The following is a 5,781-nucleotide window of genomic DNA, read 5'->3' as shown; positions in this document are numbered from 1 at the left end:
GAGGTTTCTTACTAGGATAAGACCACTACCTCTATCTCCTACAACTAAAAAGAACAAAGCGTGGACACTTTTTGGTGCGCCATTTGTTTTGGGTCTGCCTCTCTGCCAACAACGTGCGACCGCGACTCTCCTTCTTTCAAAGCACCGGCAGGTGGGACCGAATCGTCCGTCTCGTCGCACCCACTCCTCCTCGTGCGATGCCTCCTCCTCCTCCTCCTCGTGCGACGCCCTCGCGAGACCGCGGCTTCCTCCTCACGATGCCACCGCCTCGTGCGATGCCATCGTGAGACCTCGTGACACCGTGGCCTCCTCCTTGCGACCTCGTCTCCGTCCTCCTCAATCCCGATCCATCGATCGGCCTGACGCCACCGGATGCCAGCGTTGCGCCGCCGACCCGACGCCACTAGACGCCGCCGCCGACCCGACGCGACGCAGTAGGATCGCCAAGTGTGCCAATCCTCCACCTCCTCTTCCTCGTGGCCCTCCTGACGCTCGCCCACTCCCTACCGCTACCACGTCTCGGCGTCCGCCGCGGTAGGCCTCAACGGCACCATAGCTCCTCTGCTACCCCGCTCCCACTCCGATCCATGACTCCCGCCTCACACGCCCGCTCATCCAATAGGCCCTATCAGCAGATCTGGTGCCTTGGTACCGCACCGTGGGAGGAGACCAAGGTAATGCCGTCAATTTGCTAGAAAACTCGCTGGTGGTTTGGGGTACGGGACAGCTAATGACATCGAGTCGCCGGACTACACCATTGCCGATCTATTCACTCTACAGCCGATTCATTATCTTGCCCCATTGTTGCAGGTCTTGTCCCATTGTTGCAGGAAGAATCCTGCTTTCCTAGAACCTCCACGTCGATGATACCTCCACTGGTTCCCACAGCAGGCTGCAATTTAGGATCCGTGGCTCGGTTATATGGCAGTGGCAGCACGGACAGAGGCAGTGGCAAAGAAGGGCTGCGGCACCAATCTCGTCATGACCTTGGACTCAGACGAGGCATTAAGAGGTTGCACTCTATGGTTTGCTCTAGAAGTCATGATTTGTTTTTCCAATAAATACACAAAATCAATTAGCTTGTAAGATGTTTCGTTTGGGCATCTGATTTGCGCAACAATTTTTGTGAAACAGTTCGTAAACTGCAATTCAGAGTAGATGCATTTAGTTTGTTTGGGACATGTAACTCAGTTAATATCTAGAACTGTGATTCTAATTAATTCATGGATTACATTACACAAGATAAAAAAACAGACAAACTCTATCTACAGTCTATAGGTTGTTGTTATGAGAGTAGATTTATGTTACGAGAGTAGATTTGTGTTCCTGAAGTGCAAAAAGGGTGGTCGGGCTGCTACGCTTCCTTTGTTCTCTGTCTGAGCAGAATTAGTCTCTCAGATTATGCATTATGAAAAATAGTTTGGTCCAGATGCAGATGAGGAGTTGATATATGGAAGACCTTGAGTTATAAATGCAATTTATATTATGTGACCTGAAATTGTGCAACATTTCTTGGCAGACAATTTGGTGGTATTGGAAGCTACTGTTTCATTTCTGGTGAAGAGGTGTGACACTAGGTGAGAACACAAGCAGCTCACCAGATAATTTTGCTGTTTATTTCACAAAGAGAAAATATTTTAGCATGTGGAAAATATTATTACCACTTGGCTTATTCTCTGTATTTATTCTGTGCTGACCCTGTATTTTGAGCAAGTTGGCAGTATTGGTTTAAAAATGCTATACTGGTAAGTTTGATGTGAAGTGAGGCTTTTCTTTTTATAAATTTGATGGTACATAATTGTTTTATCCTAAATGCGGGATGTTTGTTAGCTTGCAAAATTATATTCTGGTAACACACACCGATGGTAGCACTATCCTCTGATAATCAGCTACCTCAATAAATATTTTGCTTTCATGTTTTCTTCAACTCATGATATTTGAAGCCATGAAATCGAATTATTGTTGTTGTGGTGATGCATTTTGCAAACCAAGAGCAGCTGGTCCGGTCATTGCTGGTGAAGCAGAGCCATCATTAGAAGTGTGCGTTTCAGATTCTTGATTCCTTTGGCTTGGTGTGCCCGGCATTATGGGAGGACAGATCTTTCCTTGGCTGTCAGCTTCTCTATCCTCAGAGTAGACCAGTGCTTGATGTAGTCTTGATTATCTGAAAGAGGGCTGCATGAAGAACAGAGTAAAAAACATGCTCGTCAATGAAAATTTTTCATGATACATGAAACTGAGCATGTGTGTATCTATGGTCTCATCAAACCATTGCCATGTCATTTGTTGACTTCTCTATTCTGCCAACACAGTATTAGAGTGGAATAGCTATTGCCTTTGGGTGGCAGTCAATACATGTAGAATAAACCATGAGTTCCTTTTGGGATCAATCTGTGAGCAGGGGCAATTCTGCAATTGCATTTTCTACCGTTTAGCATGAGTGATTCAGAAACGATTACCATGGGAATGGAACCATATTACTGTTCACCAGGCAACATGCATGTGTTCCCACTTCTCACTCAAGAAAATGCATAAATCAACCATATTTGGCTGCACAGCACTGCAAATCTAGCCTTGAGTTGTTTCTGTCTCTACAACAAAATGGTTCAATGTAGGGAAGCTCGACAGCATCTGCTAACTGGAACTGGATAGTTGGTCTTAGGTTGGACGGGGAGAGAAACACAATATATATCGAGGCATAGATTAAGTTAATCCTTGTTGTATTGGACAACATAAGTTTGATCCTTTTTTGGATAATGATATAATAACCCTGTAAGTTTGTATCACTCCTTATTTTATACCGCGTTTGACTGTTACTTTGCATCACCTAAAATGTGATCGTGGTGTTAGCCCGGGGCAATATACGCTCTTCACCAGTCTGAATTCTCATGGGCAGCTCAGAGGTTGGCAGGCGAATGGCGGTGATACTTGTGGCCATTCATGGCAGGGCATTACTTGCTTAGGATCAAGGGTCACTAAAATGTGAGCCTTGTGATGTGGTGGAACTTATTCGTGGATTTATTGACAGACGAAAGAAATGAATATCGGATATTTATTCCTGCTGATATAAAATATTATCTTACCCGCATCACGGAAAGGTCTATATAGATATACAATAGAGTTTGTAAGCCTGCGACGCCGCGCTCTCCATGACCGCGTTAATTTCACGAACTTTGCCTTTTGGATTAAATGTCGCTTTAACGTCGGTATTTAATTTCATAGTATTGTTATCTTATCGTGCAATCCATGTGTTTTTAGTATAAAAGTTTAGTTGTCCCGTAGCAACGCACGGGCACGCTACCTAGGATATATATATGAGAAGATCATGACCGATCGAGTTCCCACCTATCCAATCGACAAAATCAATCTACTACAACTCTTTTACCCTCTCTTTCAATCCCCATGCTATTCATCCCTTGATCCAACGACCAAGGATGGCGCCCTAGACTTGCCGGCCGACCTAGGGCAACCAGGCGATGTCCTTGCCCTAACGGGGTCCCTCCCGGGCGAGAGCTTCGGCGGTTTCTGTGCTAGTTTGCTTGAAAACTAGCCGGTTCTTTGTCGCGCAAGTTTGTTGGTTATCCTTTGGTGGTTTGCTTGTAAGCCTCGCCGCTCTTCACCGCGAAAGTGTGTTTGGTTACCTGCTGCGTTCGTCGGTCCGTGATGACCCAAGCGATCTGGCCGTGATCCGGGATCAAATCCGGCGTGAACGGAGTGGATGAACACGTCCGCCAGCCTCATCATCTTCCGGATGTTACTAAGCACCACGTCCCTATGGCTCGGGGTATGTATGTCGTCAATGCCCTCATCCATCAGGTTCTCAAATTTGGTGATACTATTGACGACGAGCACCTCGTCGGCGTCAATGTCGAGGTCATCGGCACGGACCGTCTCCCACTTCGCTGCAATGGCGTGGAACTTGAACGGCAGACCACACTGGCGGGCGAACTTGCTCAGCCGGCGCCCCGTCTCGTCCACTCGCGGGGTTGGGCGAAACCCGGGCTCGGGGAGGTCAATGCAGGTCATCCTCAGCACCTCCGGCGGCCCGCCTTTCTTCCGCTTTGCCAGGTAGTCCAGCAGATTCGGCCACTGGCACCCGTACAGCACGCCGTAGTCGACGATGTGCAGCTTCTTCTTGCCGGCGATGGCCTTGCTGATGGTCATGTGGGAGAACCTGTAGGCTGTCGTCTTGAAGCAGGAGACGGCCAGGTACAGCTGGTAGGCCTTGAGGAACTCCGCCACGGACGTGAGCTTCGCCACCAGCGACGTGTACAGCGTGCTCCCCGTTCCAGCTAGCCGTGCCTCCAGCCCCTCGGCGAAGCACAACGCCAGCCTCTGGTTCGCGTCCCCTCTCAGCGACGAGTGCTTCTTGATCTGCGCGAAGCTGGGCTGCGGTGACATGGTCGTCCATGGACACCGCCTCCGCACAGTGGATGAGCAGCGTGCTGAGGTTGCTGCTGTTCTTATTAGCCACCTCGGGAGTGGTGGACGTAGTGATGCTCAGGGTCTTCATTTTGTTTACACACAGGGTGTACCCGTCGATGACCATCTTGTCGACCATCTCGCCGGCCTCCTCCGGCTCCGGCGCCATCAGCTTGCTCTTCCTGCCCGTCTCGCCCTCCTCCAACTCATCATGCCCCCTGTTCTTGCGGCGGCCTCGAGCTCTGCTGCTGCTGTTACCATTATTATTAGTTTCTTGGAACAGTAACATTCCAATTCCATCCGCAGCCTTCTCCTCCTTGTTGATGATGCTGCTGCTGATGCTGGTGGTAGGCAAGAACTTGCTGGCCTCTTCCGTGCCCTTGAGAAAGGCCTGATTGATCATGTCCATGCTCACTCTGTTCTGGACATGACTCTGACTGCCTAATTTGTCGGTGCTCTCATGGAATTGGGATCCTGCTTGTTCTAGTCCGGGCAAGGAGGAGGCGCTGTTGGCAGCACCGGCCGTGAGCCGCTGGGTGAGCTCGAGCGGGTCGTACGGCCAGGTGGCGCTGGCGAACGCGGGGACGGCGTCGTCGACATAGCAGGAGGACGAAGATGGCGAGTGGGTGAAGAAGGTCGTACCGCTTCCGCTGGCTGTGGTGGCAGCATCCAAAGAAGAGGAAGAGAAATCGGTGGTGGCATCGGAGAGGAGGATGTCGGCAAAGGGCTGCTGTGCCTGGAGCAGCGCCGGGTGGTCGGGGTACTGGTAGAAGAACCTGTCGTCGTCCATGTCCTCCTCCATGAGCATGCGCGAGATGTAGGGGAGCACCAGGTCGTCCGGCAACGGCGGGTCGTCGTCGCCGTCGTCGCGGGGAGTCGGTGGCAGGTCGAGGAACACAGACGGGGAGAACGGCTCTGGTTCGCCGTCCTCGGGCGCGGCGGCCGCCATGCCCGGCCGGCCGGCGGTAAAGGTGGAAGCTTTATCTTTTTTCAGCTGGGCCGCCAACCGGCAGTATGATACGATACGATACGACGATATTCGATTGCTTTGCTTGACTTGACCTTGGCGACCTGCCCCTCTCAAGGCCTAACTAATAAGCTTGTTAACAACATCACATGAGTCTGCACTGTGCACATGAGTGAGACGTGGCACGTTTAGAGCCTGTATGGTAGAGCTCCGGCTCCAACCAAAATAGATTCAGTTGTGGCTTCACTTGTGGAGTAGATTCACTTGAATAGCTGAAGTAATTTTTTTTTTTGACCAAAACAGCTTCGCCGGGTAGTCCAAAAGGACGAAATGTCCATAATACCATTTTTCTTTTTTTTTCTTTTCTTTCCCAACCTTATCTCCTCGCGCAA

At 50.1% G+C, this 5,781-nt stretch overlaps 1 pseudogene; it reads right to left on the bottom strand.

Moving 5' to 3' along the window:
• Window positions 1-3,063: 3,063 nt before the first annotated feature.
• On the bottom strand, window positions 3,064-5,427 carry LOC136482833 (scarecrow-like protein 14; annotated as a pseudogene).
• Between the last annotated feature and the right edge of the window lie 354 nt (window positions 5,428-5,781).

Source organism: Miscanthus floridulus, chromosome 9 (assembly GCF_019320115.1).
Source record: "Miscanthus floridulus cultivar M001 chromosome 9, ASM1932011v1, whole genome shotgun sequence".
In the NCBI taxonomy this organism is placed as follows: domain Eukaryota; kingdom Viridiplantae; phylum Streptophyta; class Magnoliopsida; order Poales; family Poaceae; genus Miscanthus; species Miscanthus floridulus.
This window is presented reverse-complemented; position numbering and strand designations above follow the sequence as displayed.